Below are 16193 nucleotides of genomic sequence, written 5' to 3' on the forward strand. Positions count from 1 at the left end.
CTACCAGTATGGGCCAATAAATTCGACCCTGTTGTGAATGATGCACCACTACCTTGCACATTTTAATGGTTAACATTGATACTGCAAACTACTTAAGCCCCTCCACCACAGTAGCAAATATTATGTCACCCTTCGGGGTAGGCACCTTGCCCTTCCCATCTTACTTATCTGTCGCTCTCTCTATCTCTCTTTCACGCTGCCTTTATTGTGTTGCTCTTTCCAGATTCAATTAGTTACCGCATTAGACGCACTTAAACAAAAGGCGAAGTATCTGCACCCGCGGGACATTGTCACGGAAGTGGTACATTATTCACGGTGATCACAAGAAAGTTAAGGAGAATACATAGAATCGCATGATTCTGCAATCAGTGTCTCCTTGCTTTCTCTTATTCGGCCTTTTTTCATGTACATAAACGCAAGCGATCGGGAAATAAACGCCATTTCTCGGCCAATAAAAGGGGGATTTGCTGTGTAGGGTACGCATTTCAGGCACTGAAAATCAGTTAATATCGTAGTGACCTTGTCAAAGTAAAAGTAGCAAGGTCCGCTCGGACAGATAGAAGGAGAGAGAAAAAAAAAACACCCGCACACACATTCAAATCTCGGCGATCTGGCTTCTCCCCATTATGCCCACTTTTGGCTTCTCAATTAATTCCCGCAGGACTCCACCAACTCATTTGTTTCTTGTCGCTTGCGCCTCCATGTAGAGAACCTCACTGGCACGAGCTCTTACGTCATACACACTTCCTCCACCATTTACAGGCTACAACGTCCAACTACAAACGAGCTAGGGCAGTGGGCACTCTCATCTGTCTTAGTCGTCGTGACGCTGAGCTCCGGATCCCGGAGGGGATTCACCTTGTGTACCTTGTATATATACCTACATTTTCGGTATGTAGCTTTATCGCTACCAGTACACGTTGCTGCCGCAATAAAGGGCGATGGGTCACTTAAGAGAATAAATTACTCAGTTTCGCTAGTTTCGTCTTCCTTATAACCCTAATGGAGACCCGTAATTTTCACCTGCCTCTTCTCTCTCGAAACACAGGAGTCTTTGATCATTCGGAGAAGCTAGCCCTGCTTCATTTTGTAAACAAAGGATCGTGAAAAATAGAGAGAGAGAGAGAGAGAGAAAATCAAAAGGCCTCGATGGTTTTTGTACCCCGGAAAATGGATGAGAAAAACACAACAGCATTATTACAAAAATAACACTAGTTTCGCGTCGCATTAGAAAGCAACGTTGTCGGACCCACCTGGGCCTTAATTAGATAAGTTGATCTCTCTGTCTCACAAAAAAAGTTACATGGGCATGCTTCGCCCATTCCCAATGATGACTATCTTCTATATTTCTCATTCATAGTTGAGCCCCTAGAAGTGGCTCAGTACATTAGGCTGCTTAGCGCATGCTGGAGACTTGTTCCCGGCCAAGGCAGCAGAATAACAACGTTACTGAATAAACGAAAAGATAATTGCATATTAAGTTCTTGCTCTTTTTTCGTGAACCCCAAGTGTTCAAGGTTATTTAGGAACCCTCCTCTGCAGCATCCCTGATGCGCAACACGGCAGCTTCGAGAAATAAAACATCCAGAATCCAATTCAGTTATGCAAGGTTTAGATAGAGCACCTTAGCCGTACAAAAACAAACTCAGTCAGACCCTTAGTTCGTTTCTCTTTACGCATTCTTTTTCCGTGAAGCTCGAGTTTAATAAGTTAAATGCACCAAAGCAGCCGGAAACCACAGCACAAAATGGTCAGATCCCTTTTGCCTTTCAACAGCGCCTGAGTGGCCGCTAGGCCACGAAAAAAACGAAACCTTAGATCCGGCAAGCCAGGAAACATAAGTTCGAAGCTGTACAACGGTCGCGTGGTTACAACTTCAACCTAAAGGTCCTGCTATCAGCAGTGAAACAGAAAAGAGCGAAAAAACAATAAAGAAGCCCTTCACAAGCGGTGACCTTATGGTCACTCGCTGCAAGAAAAGTCAATAATGAACTGCCTACTTACGGATATTGTAGTTAGGTTTAGCTTTTATGTACTATGACCAGCCAGTTAAGGAGACTTCCTCCGGCAGTAATAAACTTGTTTGAATGGGCACCCTGCTTTATTTATTTAGACGCCCCCCCCCCCTCTCCTAGAAACCCTTACGAAACTCCTGTCAAGTAAATGTGTTTCCTGGTTGGCCTGTGTTAGGGCACGTACTACTCACCCTAGCAATAACCTTAATACGACGAGCACTGTATGCTGAGGCGCTCACTGAGCGTTGCAACCAAGGACGACACCTACTAAAGAGATGTTTTCTGAAAATATAACCTGTCATTGTTCTGTGGCGAATGAAGGGTTATGATAACGGCATTAAAAATATGCGCATATTTGCTAATTTATTAGTACTTATACACAAAGAACAACGGTTGATAACAGTAAACCTCGATAAAGCGCGCTATAATTTCTGAATGGAATATTTAGCCCACGATGTAGACCTCACAAAAAATTTTTGAGTCTCCAAAAGTTTGAATGAAGAACAATAAAAAGCTTGAGAAGGCACTCCAGCGAGTGTTACGGCGCCCGCCTGCAATCTTTACCAGTTAAGGTTCATTATAACGTAGTTAAATACCTAATCAGCAATGATGCATTGCAATATCCACACTGTCTTGTCAGCGCAGAACCTTTGCAAATATGTTTGCGGAGATAACCTCGGGTGACACACGGAGTGTGACGCCACCGGTGCCTGCCCGCAAGCACTTTCAAGGCTTTTCGTGAAATTGTGGATCATTTGCGCCCCTTCGTTTTTTGGCAGATACTGTTTAAGTTATGCACTGCAATATTCTCACCATATGCAACGTCTCAACCCGCTACATCTATTCGCATGGCAATTCGAAGTATATGAAAATTGCTCCTGCACTCACAGAAAATGGACGGGCGAAGGGTGACCGCAGAAAATCGTGCATTACGTCTTAACAGCGGCTGTTGCAGAAATCGAACGCGTCAGCCCACGCATTATCGGTCTAAGCAATTTTTTTTATTTAGAAAGCTTGCCCTTAGGCATAATACAAAGCATATCAAAAATACACGAACAGACTTGACTCATGCAAAAAATCTAGAAGTGAACGATGATACGGTCCATGAATCCAACGTTCAAGGTCGGGTGGGCGGCCAGGCCGAAGGCCTGTTGCCCGTAGGTGGCGGAGACGGCTTAGGTGAAGTCCTGGGCACGTCCATAATAGGTGTGTCACTGTCACATTTTGAATCGTAGTGTCACAAAATGGGCACGATGTATCATAGGGACCGTGGTACTGTTGTGCCCAGAGAGCGGTCACAGACGGGGTGAGTGCGACCCCACACGCAGCCTCCGTAACGTAACCTCCTCTCGGCGGGTTAACCCACCAGGGAGGTCTGACCCACACGGAGGTATAAGAGCTCGTGTGGTACGTCGGAGGTTTTCTTTTTCCCGAAGCAGTTGTCCGCAGGCGTCTTCAGGAAAACGGAAGTGGGTACGTTATGTTCCCAGGGTGAGTTGCCAAATCTGCTTCAATTAGACCCGGCAGGGCTGCTCGAGGCACCCACTGAACGCGTATCACTAAATTCGTAGTGGCAGCAATACGGCGAATGCTATCCGAGAGAATAGAGGACCTAGATACCCTACGTATGTCGTGGATGGCTTGAGTCGAGTCCGTGCGAATGATGAGCTGAGAATATCGAGCAGCTTGAACAAAAGGGAGCAACGCGGCCAAGCCGTCCCGTATGGCGGCAAGCTCGGCAAGATAAGACGGCGGTGCAGGATCGGCAACATACGAGCACGGCTGACCTGCCTCTGGTATCAATGGGCACACGAGAACTGTGTGAATCGTGGTGCCATTAACACTGGCGTCAGTGTATGCTACGAGAGTCGAATCGTCTTGATTATCATCGGTGCGACGAAGTCGGGAAACTTGAGCATTCACCTGGCGAGGAACCGGGCTATGCAGACGTCCAAGAGGCTTATTGTCACTTAATTGTACCCTGTTCCACGGAGCTACATCGGGTGTCGTAGACGCTGGATTGTCTATTTCATGTCCCATGAAATAGACAATCCAGCGTCTATAGCAAATAGCAATTAATGAATGATTTTTCTCGGCGCATTCAAACGAATGATGCCCCTGATGATGCATGTGCAACAATCACAATTACTTGTCACATTATAAAGAATTCTGTTTAATATCGAAACGAATAGCTTGAAAACACGCTGAAGTTAGTGCCCGGGACTTCGATTTTCAAGCATTGAACCGAGACCCGACTTGTATATGGATCATCCAAGAGCGCTGCTTCTTGAAACGTCATTTTATACCGCGTGTGATACAAGGACGATTAATACCAAGACGCCTCTCTTGACGCTTGATTTTGCTCAATTATTTTTCGAATGACCTATACATGCCCAATGCACATTCGGGACGTTCACATACGTTCTCGCTGACGATGTTTCGGAAGAGAATTTAATGTTTAGTTTATCTCATCCATGCAGTGGCACTATTTCACTCGCACAGGCAGTCACGATGTCTTTATTTACAACTCGAAACTCTTGCAAGTTAGCGATTGCGATAGTCGGACGAAGGCATTAATCTTTCCGTTTTCCTTGCGTGCGGCGTCTCGTGGGATTTTGAGGTGGGAGATTACTGCTGATAAAAACTCCCTGCGCTCATTCATTTTCATAATGGGAAAGGCGCAGCCGGTACATTTGTATGATTGCAAACCCATCCAGTCGTGAATGCCTTCCACTTAGTTGAACCATTTTCTAACCGTTAAGCTTTCTATATTTCGGCTGGTTATTCACTGCTTCTCGAAGCGATTCTGCAAGAAACTGTGAATTTGCTTCTAAATGAGCAACACAATATTGAACTTAACTGGGAGGCATTCTATATATATATATATATAAATTAGCTTACGCAAAAATAAAAATAAAACCTCAAATAATGTATTCTTTAACTGTATACATACTTAAGTGTACTTCATTAGAGGCTGTCCCTTTTTTCCGCAGAAAATTTTATGATGTGCCCAGGGAAGCAATTTGAATGAAGGGTGCACGCATGCCCCGTGAATAAAAGCTGAAAAATTATGTATATACAACGAACATCTTGGAATCAATATGAAGAGAAGCTTTCGTGAAGCGGGTGAAATAATGCTATAAGATTAAATGCCATGCGTACAATTACCTTTATGTCATTCTACGCAACCTGCAATCTCGTGCAATCTTCATGTATGTGCGTGCGCCACACCGGTGTATGTGCATAAACATAATTGGCTCGACTTTAAAATGTAAATTTATTGTCATGCCATGATTACGATAATGGACTAAACCATTCACAAGTGCAAACACCAGTTCGTGCGAATTCATGCGGCAGTACGAGAACGGAGGCGATATTTGATGCATCTCGAGGGAAGAATGCTCGCGAAAGACGGTGGTAAACGTTGACTATATATTCGTCGATTGCATTCCAGCGTCTTTGGCGAAATGGGAACTGAGCGCGTTTGAGTTATCCTCGAGATGCACAAAAGTGCCTTCTCTGCCTTCGGGGTCAAGGGGCGTAGAGAACGGTGTCCAAATTGCGGCGGCGTGGAACCCACCGCAGTCATAATTACAGAAAAAAAAAAAAAAAGCGGGGGCACCACCGCCGTGGTTGTCCTCGGGTTCATGCCGCGCCAATGTTACGTCGAAGGAAACGAACACTTTTTTATTTCTGCTCGTCACAGCTGAGACACAAACAAATAAAAAGTTTTTAAATAAGCTGCATTCACAGAAACGCGTCTTTGCTAAATCTGTAGGGCGCACATGCCTTTGTTTAAGTCAGAGTGTGGAACCGAAATTAAACTCAACTGAATATCGGAGCTAATTCATCACTTTCAGCTGAACCGGAACCGAACCGAACCGCTATATTTGCCCCATATTGGAGCCGAACCCCAAAAGGAACTTATTAGAAAATCCTTCCGAACCGCTTCGACAAATGGTTCAGAAGGCACGGTGAATCTTGTGAAGGGCTCGTCAGAGGCGAAAACTTGGTCAAATGTTCAAATACTCTTCTTGTGGGCAAACGATTCTCATGCTAATGCTCAGATTACTTCAAATAATCTCAACCCATTATTTTTTTTTTGTCTTGTACACCTAAGGCTTCCTTTTATGCGATAAAAATGTGGGTGCTTTGCGCGTCTCGTACAAAGGGACAATAACAATTCTGTTGAACTTCTGATCCTGTTTTAATGCTCTACACGGTCGGCTGTTCATGCGGTTATGATCCAGCTGCATACTCATGAGAGAAATCTATATAGCGTTGAAAGTTCGGACGTGCATTGTGGTGGTGTGTGGCGTCACGTGAGATGTCAATGCTTCATGTTGGAAGAAACAGGAATGAACCCCCCCCCCCCCCCCCTGCCACAGATAGTTCTATGAAATATGTATGTCCTACAAGAAACATTCTGGCCTGTCATGCCTCGCGCTGTTGAAAATTCTGTCGTTTGACAACGTTCACTCATTCGTCACCATCCATTAAGTAGTATAATAATTCATTACACTAACCGATTCTCCCAATCAACAAAATGCCTATCCTAATATAGCACGCAGTCAGTCTGGGGGGCTGCCAACGTAGAAACTAAATTCATGACATCTAAACCTAACTTCCTACAGATATGTATCGCGAAAAATAGACCATAATTTGGCAAAAAAACTCAGCGTCGCTATCTCCTCGGTGTGCATAATATAATATCCCTTTCCCCAGCACAGGGTAGCCAGCCGGTCTGAGAACTGGCTAACCTCCCTGTCTTTCCGTCTATTCCTCCTACCTTCCTTCCATTCTTGTGGCGAAACTTGCCAAGCGTGCTCTCCGACGTGGACGTCGTTGTTTGCGAAACGTGTTACAAAATTTGCACGACGAGCAGCAACATCACTTTGAACTATATGCACACTGCCAGCGAGATTCCCGATCACTTTCACCGCCACTACCGAGCTATGGCGCCTACCTTCATGAGGAGAACCAGCAATGATTATTTTCCGTGTAGACCAGAGACCACGCCTAATATGGATGCTGTCCTCTTACCTGTCTATTTAGCCGTCTATAGATAGGAACACAGCCCTTATACGATAGTCAGGCAGCATAGGTATGGTAAAATGCTGTCACCGCCTTATAGCGGTTATGGCACAGTGCTGCAGTTCTGGATATTCAAGAAAGTTCCGGGCTCGTTCAAACGGGGTTCGTCTATGCTTTAGGATAAGCCCAGTACTTCGCATACTGCTGATAATACAGTTATGAAAATAAAAATTACAGGGTACCGCGTTCGCCAGCCAAGACAACTAGGTATAGGCAGGATTGCAGGCGGCGGGATGGAAGCGAAGATCTGGAATGTGGTACACAGGACGCAGAGAAAGGGGATTTGAGGCGACGACTTGGACAGCGCGCAAAATACGGCCGTTGAGAAGCGTCGAGGTGCGCTATCGTTGTAGTCGTGGGGAAGCCGATGGCCATTACCATGGTGAAATTAGTTTTCCGAGCAGTGGTTTCCGGGTCACCGAGGGGAAGCGCGCATTCAGACTTCCATTTGCACGCTGAAAGCGGCCAGTGCATCTGAGTTGGTCAGAGAGAGAGAAGCGAAGGAAGTGAACTTTAGATATGGGGACGAAAGGAAGCAAGGGAAGAAGGTGCAACAAAAGATGCGCGGTGAAGACGGAGCAAGAATGAAAAAAGACAGAGCAGGGAATTGTGAGAAACGGGAGAAGGAAACCGGTTGCGATAACGTGGAACGATGGAATATAGACGAGCGTAGAAAGGACGAGATCTTCCTGGAAATAAAATCAATGTGACGCCTGAAAACAAAGCGCAATGATCTTGAATTCAGCTTGGTGTAGGAGGACTAGGTGATTCGGTGGGAGGCTCAGGAAAACCTGAGGAACGTTAAGATAAATGCGCTAGGCGAACTGCGATTCCTTCAAGAAGCAACAGTGGTGTTTGTGTTCTGTGTGAAACAAACGGTGTTTCTTCTTTTTAGGTCATGTTGGTTGATATTCGTCGAAAGCAAAGGAGAGAAAGGAAGACTTTGTAAGATGCTAGTGATAAGAGCGTTAATATGCAGATGTCTTTCTTCCAGCTGCGCTGCCCTGAAAACTGCTTTGCGACACCGCAGCTTACACCACCACTCACTTGTACTTCTCTTGTATAAATATAAAAAACTTGTTGGAACTTCTGGCTATGTTTACCGCTCCATGAACTGTGTCTATGTGCAGCTACGTACTCTAGACAGGAACACATTACAAGTAATGTTGGTCCGTTGGGGTCGCCGGCTGCTGGATGCTGCCACAATTGACTTAAATGCCCCTATTTGGTTTTGAGATTGATATTCAATGTCATTGGGGCAGTTCGTCCCTGTGTCTTGTCAAGGCGTGCCCTGCTACGCCCCAAGCGTATTCGGTACGTACCTTTAATATAGCAAAGTTTTTGTTAACATGTTAGACGAGAACACCGTAGCAATGGATTTGACGCAGTCGGCTTACGAAGCCATTTCGGTAATTGAAGCAATTAGCGGGAGCCAGTGTAAAGGCTTGTTTTGCGTCCTAGGACTGCTGGTGGCCGTGCATTATCGACGATTGTGAGGTCGATCCAGGCTTCCGTTTTCTGACATGTACATCAGTGAGCAAATGTATACGGACACCGGGCCCGCCGCAAAAGACTGAATTCGCACTTCAGACGCAGGAGCTGAAATGGCCGATGCACAAGTTGAACTTTACGAGTGGACTTAAATGTTTATAATGCCAAGTTTGGGCTGTAGTCCTCGATTTCGTGTTAGATTCATAGACGAGAAAAAATTCTGTTTCATCATGGAATCCCACGTACGCCTACTATTTCTAGAAGAAAGGAGGTCAACCAGACGAGCGTCTGGTTTTCTCCCTTACACTGGGGTTTACAGAGCGACCGAGGGGGTTGCGGTTTCAAACGCGTTCATACTTTAGCATGCGGTGACGATATACGTATACCTACATCTGAAACGCCTAACGCCCCTGCACCGATACTTCAAGTTGGGGACGCCGTGCGCTTAACGCAGTGCACCCACTGGCTCGCAATTGTCAGTGAGTCCAACGCTCCTTTTGATTATCAATACGCAGCTACGGCGTCAGCCACCCCGCACCACGACAAGATTGAGAAACTGCAGGTAATAAACCAGGCCTTGAAAGCGCTGCTATACCTCGCAACATACCAACCATAAGATCTACGGCAGCGGTATAGCTGCAGTCTACACGGGTTCGGCGATGGCCGTGGAAATTTTGACTGGCCCGCCGGACCAGCGCTGATGGCCGCATTACGTCAAACGTCCCGCTACAAACTTGCAGGAGTGCCATACTATCCCGATGCGGGTGGAGTGGGCCCCGGGCACGCAAGTGCGCTTCTGAGAGTACGCTCGCTCGACCGGGACCTCCTGGTTCCTAACGCTGCTCACCTGCCGGGCAACACGGAGATACGCGCACACGTTTAAGAAGAGGCCAGGTGACGATTACGCTCAACCATGCCGCCAAACAACCATCGCTTGCCTCATTGCCTCCCACTCGAAGCACAAATACTCGTACACCTGGCGCGAACTGGTGCAATGAAGACTGCAGATATACTCGAAAAGATGGAAGCACTTTCGGAGACGCGCCTTCGATGGTGCTCCTAGTGAAGGTAACGTTTGCGCCTTGTGTGGGTATTGTTCTCCGGACAGCCGCCCGAGGATATTGGAAACTTGCTGTGAGAATGTTCGGGCCTCAATAGAATCGGGGACCAATACAAATCCCAAGACAGTGTTCACCCTTAACGACTGGATATACCCTGCAGGCTACTCACGCGGTGCTTTAATTGAGCTGTGAAGCTTTGTCGAAGAGGCTGGACTACGGGGTCAATAATAGTAGTGATGTACCCTGACCTTCTTTCCCCTCACACCATTAAGTCATTGGGCCATCCGGCCCGAATAATGCTGTATCCATCTATCCACCTCTTTTTATTGCGATAGCAATGATATGGACACTCCAAGCGAATTTTCACCGTCGTCGTCGTCGCTGTCGGCGTCGCCGTGTTGCTCCGCATATATTTAGGTACATTTATGCGATATACTTATTCAGCCATGTACCGGGTGTCCAAAATTAAGCTTTACGGAATTTTTAAAAATCGCCGGTTGCAGGTAGCATAATTCTTATTGTTCAGCTGGGTTATTCGAAGAGGCGGACATCAGTAGCACGAGAAATCGAAACACATATTCAACCAATTACCAAAAATTGACTAATGAACTTTTCTAAGTTAATTACGTTACGACACACATTGCAATTTGTGAATTGTAGCCGGTGAGTTTGCAAGACGCCTCCACTTGAAATTAATTTCCAGGATGACACCAGTTTCGAGATATTATTTCCCAAAGTGTGGAACGAAATACATGGGCGTTCCAGTTACTTTTGTGCTTTAATGCATAAAACAGCATTTTCGTGAAAAAGTAAGTGGAACAACAGTGCATTTTTACGGCGAGATCGATGGCGCATATCTCCAAACTGGTGTCATTCTGGAAATTCATTCCAAGTGGATACGCCTGACAAGCTCACCGGCTACAATTCGTAAATTGCAATATGTGTCGTAAAGTATTTAACTAAGAAGTTAATTAGTGAATTTTTTTCGATTATTTGAATATGTGTTTTGATTTCTCACGCTACTAATCTCTGCCCCATCGAATAACCGAGCTCACTGATAATAATTATCCTACTTGCCACAGGCTATTTCTAACAATTCCGTAAAACCTAAAAAAAAGAAACACCGCATATCCATGAAGTGAATGAACATGAGTGGGCGAAGCACCGGGGGATCATTCGGGTAACCATGAATCCCCCGTGCATTGCCCACTCGAACATGCAAATGAGTGACAACACATGTGTACAGTATATACAATGTTGCTTTATTGGTCGTATATGGTATTGAGGGGCGGACTTCGTTTTCCCTTCATTAAGACTGCCTTGTGATCAGTGCAGCAGCACGGCAACGCCGGCAAGCAGACCCAGAGGCGGCGAGAGCGCGGGAAGCGGCGGCAAAACGCCGGAAGCGTTCTCTACCTGAGGTTGGTGGCGCGAGTTTCGCGTACATATATTACACACACACACACCACACACACACACACACACACACACACACCACACACACACACACACACACACCCACACACCCACACACACACCACACAACACACAACACACCCCACACACACACACACCCCACACACACACACACACACACACACACACACACCCCACCCACACACACACCCACACCACACACACACCCACCACACACCCCCACACACACACACCACACACCACACCCCACACACACACACACACACACCCACACACACACACACACCACACACACACACACACCCACACACACACACACACACACACACACAACACACACCACACACACACCACACACACACAACACACACAACACACACACACACACACACACACACACACACACACACACACACACACACACACACACACATATATATATATATATATATATATATATAATATATATATATATATATATATATACAGGGTGTTTCAGCAAACATTTTCAAAATTCTTAAAGGTTGCCTGTATCAGATGGCACAATTCTAGTTCATGAGTTGGTCTACTAGAAGACGCGGACATTACTTGCACAAGAAATTCAACTGGATAGTCGAATAATTAACCAAAAATTACCAACTAAGTTTTTAACTAATTACCTGATGGCCCATATTGCAATTTACGAATTGAAGCCGTGGAGTTCGCAAGGTGGATCCACTTGGAACGAATTCTCGGGATGACACCAGTTTCGAGATATTAATTCCCGAACTTTGCGCAGAAATACATTGGCGTTCAAGTTAATTTCTTAACAAAACGTCGCTTTATGCGCTGAAGCACAAAATTAACTAATGCGTTCCTTTTTTGATAATTTTTTTTGTTCTCTTGTTTTCTTACCTTTTCTTGCCTTACCCCATCCCCCTGTGCAGAGTAGCCAACCGGACACTTAACAGGGTTAACCTCTGTCTTTCACCTCTTATTTTCCTTCCTTCATATATATATATACATATATATATATATTCATATATATACTGTACATGTGTACAATATATACAGTGCTTATATTGCCCTTGTGCGCCGCAGCACCCCTAGCGGACTCCCTGCAAACCAGAGCTACGGACAACTACGAGGGGGGGATAAGGCTCGGACATAAGGTGCTTCGCCCCTAAAATGAACACCCTGCATAAACGAATCTTCACACACTCCAGAGCATGCAAACCGAAGTTCTACGGACGTGCCTCGGGCTCCGTAAATGTGCATCCACAGCCGCCACAATCGCCATAGCACGTGACTACCCTATATCAACGTACATTGCAGTCGACGTTCTAAGAGTGCACATTCGACATGTATAGCAAGGACGGCCTTTCATCATTTTGCTTCCCTGACCCACAACTAGGCCTGATACGAGTTTTAGCTGTCTCCTGACTTGTCACGGAGCATCGCTACCATCGAATTACGTCCCAGCACCATGCCCTTCGTTGCCACTTTGGTCTGTGCATTCACTTCGAGTATGCCTCACCATTCCAGGCGTCAAGAAGAAGGCACTAATGACGTCAGCAGCATTGAAGCAGGCAGCATTATTGCTGTAAAACTTCATTTGGGCCTAGTGTGGGCATGGCATGACAAGAACTTTATTTTGGTCCAGAGAAACTAGGGCCCGAGGGCAAAAGCCCCCAGGCTAGGTCGGTGGCTCCACCCACGTTGGCACCGGTAGGCCAAAGGGGCGTTCCCGATGTCGTGAGCTCTCCGGGCGGCCAGGAGTTGATCTTCGAGGACTTCGCTGGATATGCGTTGACTCCATTCCTCCTCACTGTTGAGGTCTGAAGCACTTTGGTTGGGGCACAGCCAGAACATATGATCAAATAGACACGGAGTGTGTCCAGAACTTTTACACTCCGCGCGAAAATTCTGGTCAATTTTGTTAAGCACAAAAGGTGTGGGATAATATTTATTTTGAATCATTCTTAATGGGACTGCCTAAGCTCGGTTGAGCTTTTGATGGGGGGGGGGGGACACACACCTCCTGCGTCCCTATAGTGGGAAGTGATCTCGTAAAAGGTACTATATAAGTGGGTCTTTGTAGGAGCCGTAGTCACCCTGGAGCAGTTCCTGATCTGATGCGCGGCATGTGAGATCTCGCACAGCAGAGTGAGCTTGATCGTTAGGATTGCAGCCATTGGGGCTGACCGAGTGGCCCTGATGAGCCGGAAACCAGACTAGGTTAGTAAATAATTCTGAACTTAAACTTACAGCGCAAACACCTAATATGGACACACAAAAGAAAGATACGACAAACACACAAGTGTGTTTCGTATTCTTCTTTTTGTAGTCCGTCTTAGGTGTTTGCGCGGTAAGTTTAGGTTCAGCATTATTGCTACTACATGAGATCCACAGTGACCGCTTACACGTTTGCATCGATGGGTCAGTCATGCACTCCAGTTAGGCAGCTGCAGTATTTGTCTCAGCAAAATCTACAGTGATAAAATTCCGTACATCGCACTTGACATCGACGACGGCTGTCGAACTTGCAGGTATGCATGCAGCTATGCAATTGATCGATCAGGAACCGCCCGAGAAATGGTCTATCTTCTGCGATTCCAAGGCCGCCCTCCAGAGTTTGTTCTCTGCATTACGCCGTGGACCCCACGAGCGACTTGTCGCGGACACACGCGAAATTTACCATCTGGCAGTTGATAAAGGATGTGAAATCATCTTCCAATGGCTACCAAGTCACTGCGGTATCCTTGTAAACGAGCAAGCAGACGCAGCCATTTGATCTTCACATACCGGTGACGATTGCGTCGCTATCCATATGTCCAGAACAGACGCAGCGAGAAAGCTCCGTGCGCTTGCTCGCCAGCTTACGTTAGTCCAATGGAATTCGACAGACTTTAAAAACCAGCGCCTCTGTTCCCTGGATCCTGATCTGAAGCTCCGCGTTCCACATGGCTTACCATGACGGGAGGCAACTCTCATTTGTCGCCTATGGCTTGGAGTAGCTTTTACCGACGTGTACTCCTAACTTATTGGAATGGCCACAAGTTCAGATTGTGAAGTTTGTGGTTGCAAAGAGACGATAGTACATCTTCTGTGTCATTGTCGTCGGTTTAGTGCACAAAGAAAAGTCCTCAGCACCACGCTCGACAAGATTGACAGCCGTCCCCTTACGAAAGCCAGAATTCTCGGTCCCTGGTCCCAGCCGAAGTCGGCACGAACTGCTTTAAAAACGCTGGTACGTTTTTTTAAAGAAACAGGACTTATTCAAAAACTATAAAATGTGCGAAGTGCTGTGTTCGTTTTTTTTATAATTTTTTTATCTTCTCTTATTTTCATATCTTTTCTGCCCTTACGCAATCCCCCTGTGCAGAGTCGCCAACCGGACACTTAACCTGGTTAACCGCTTTGTCTTTCACTTCTTATTTTCCTTCCTTCAGCAATATATGCTGTTCATATTGCTACACTATTCAATCACTGCATTTGCTCATACCAGGTCTTATGTTTCTGATTAAATAATTGCTCGAAATTTTGAAAGTGGCAGCCCACAAACAAAAGTCATGAAACATGCCATTCATAGTGCGCGCCCCTTATATTAAATCTTCTCAGGCTATTAAATATTAGAAGTGCAAAACAACATTCGTGCCCAAGCCTGAAATGGTGTAATTTTACTTGCGCGGCTCTTTACGGGCAGCGTAGTGGCGCTAGTGCGGTGTCATTACCAGCCCCACACGGCATGCTAAAACTTTTAAGGGTGTCAGAAATTTTGGCACACCCGCATATATCGCGTCCACGTTAGTCTGATCATGGCCTCTGAGATTTGCGCGCACCTGATGATTTTTCACAACATTAGCCTGTTCGCGCAAATCTCGGAGTTCATAGTCGGACCCGTGTATAGCTAGGACGTCGTCCGAGAAGTTCAAGCGCAACGCTGACCTTTATTGTCGGCATCAGGGCTTCGTCCTTCGAGTGAAAATTGCAGAGGTTTATTGATACCATATCGAGAAACAATTAAACGCGCGCAATATGTCAATAAATAGGACGCCCTAAAATTCCACACTTTTAGGCTTTTTCAGGATGGACAATAAATAGCACATGCCTGATTCAACTCGATGCACGCGGCATGCTTCTTATACTTGGAAACAAAATAAACGTGTCGCTTAAGTTTGAAACTTTAAATTTGAGGACTGGCAAAAAAAAAAGCCACCCTTGTTTATCGGCAGTGTCGACTGGCATGTTCATGTGACCGGAGTTTTGAAGGGTGCATAGATGCCGCTAATCGAGCAAGTAGGCAAAGAGAAGCGCTAAAACTAAAAGAGGTCTCGGGGCGCATCTTGATATAACAGTAGCCTCACTGTCTCTCGTCAGACGCTACGAGAAAACTTTACGAAAAAAAAAAAAGTGTCACTGACTTCATTCCTGCAGGGACTGCTTGAGGCAGCTCATCGCAGCAGTCGATAGTAAGACAAACAGTGGGACGAGGTGACAATAAGGTGATTGAGAAAAAGTGGGAAGCGCCACTGCCTCAACGGCACTGCTAGCCGTAGACGAGAGAGAGTGGAAGACACCAGGAGAAAGGGGAGAAGCTGTTCGCGCAGCATCTCTTCTTACTGTTTTCCGGGACTTGACAAAGTGTCGCCTGTGGCCCGCGTACTTTGGAGCGCTGCCTTGGCCGGCGGCGCGTTATGTCGGGCCAGCTGATCAAGATTCATTAGGGCGCCATTAGGGCATCCATTAAGCGCACGAGCCGGAGGAGCTCACGGACCGATGCGCCCTCTGTGGGAGCACAGCCGGCAGCCGCCAGCGTCGGCCGCGAAATGACGGCTCGCGCCCTTGCGACAATGATTACGTCAACGACGGTTGTGTTTCGACAAAAAGAAAGAAAAAAAACATGCGACAACAGGGTAGTTTAGTCAGGATTAGCCGGGACGCCCGGGATTCGGTGCTAATACCTTAACGGAATATCAGGAGATGAGCGCGAGCCGGATACTTAAATGCGACGATGTGTGACGCTGTGTTCAAACTGCAGAATGCGCTTAAACGTTCTTCTTTCTATCGTGTGACATTTTTTTTTGTTTAGGGAAAAAAGTGAAAAAAGTACACT

This window comes from Dermacentor silvarum, chromosome 8 (assembly GCF_013339745.2).
Source record: "Dermacentor silvarum isolate Dsil-2018 chromosome 8, BIME_Dsil_1.4, whole genome shotgun sequence".
Lineage (NCBI taxonomy): Eukaryota > Metazoa > Arthropoda > Arachnida > Ixodida > Ixodidae > Dermacentor > Dermacentor silvarum.